Genomic DNA, 929 nt, shown 5'->3' with positions numbered 1-929 from the left:
CCGATGGGTGGTGGCATCCCTAAGGAGGTGCCTCAGGAGTCGAGAGGTCCTGGCCCTAGTTCTTCCAGAGCTACAGCCCCACCACCTGGGAGTGGTGCCTACGACTACGAGGGTACATCGCCCTCCATGCAGGCCTTGCAGGATGGCCAGGTTCAGATACTGAGGCGGCTGGACGAGATTGCCTCCAGGCAGACCACCTTGGAGGAGTCCTTCCTTAGGCTGGGTCAGGACTTGGACACCAAGGCCAATGCTATCTCAGCAGACTATGGCCGGCTTCGGAGGGAGGTACAGGTGGTGAACGCGAGGTTCGATTATTACGATCACCACCTCAACGTTAACTCCCGGCCTCCGGCGAAAGTGGTAATCATCGACGACGATGACGACGACCAGTGAGGGCTTAGCTCGCCCACACTAGCTGTTTTTCCATTTTCTCTCTTTTGTAGACCTTGTATATTTCTTTCTTCTCATTCCTTGTAATTGCAATGTAACTTGATTTCATTTATGGAATAAAATATCTTTGGATAATGGATTGTTGTGGTGTTCTCATATGTGGAGTACCTGTGTGGTTTTGTGGTGATGTGATTTTTCTATCTGTGCCCTTGGTTATATTATTATCTGTTGTTTATCAGGTTTTGTGTAAAATTTTTGGAAATCCCACTTTACGCCGTTATGCTGCCAAAATTTCGTCGAAATAGTACTTTATAGGTTATAGTTCCAATCTAATTACCTTTTTATCTACACTCACGAATGCCATGAATGCAACTTATAATATAACTCCATTTTATACTTTCTTTCTTTGACTTTTAATCTTTAAGCTTTTATCTTTACCCAACCCCATTTTCCTATTATAGAGTCTACGGGATTCTAATGGTATGCTGTGAGTGGAGCAGAGCATCACGCTCTGATACCACCGTTTGTCACACCCCGTT

Source organism: Macadamia integrifolia, chromosome 7 (genome assembly GCF_013358625.1).
Source record: "Macadamia integrifolia cultivar HAES 741 chromosome 7, SCU_Mint_v3, whole genome shotgun sequence".
In the NCBI taxonomy this organism is placed as follows: Eukaryota; Viridiplantae; Streptophyta; class Magnoliopsida; order Proteales; family Proteaceae; genus Macadamia; species Macadamia integrifolia.
Note: the sequence above shows the minus strand (reverse complement) of the source record.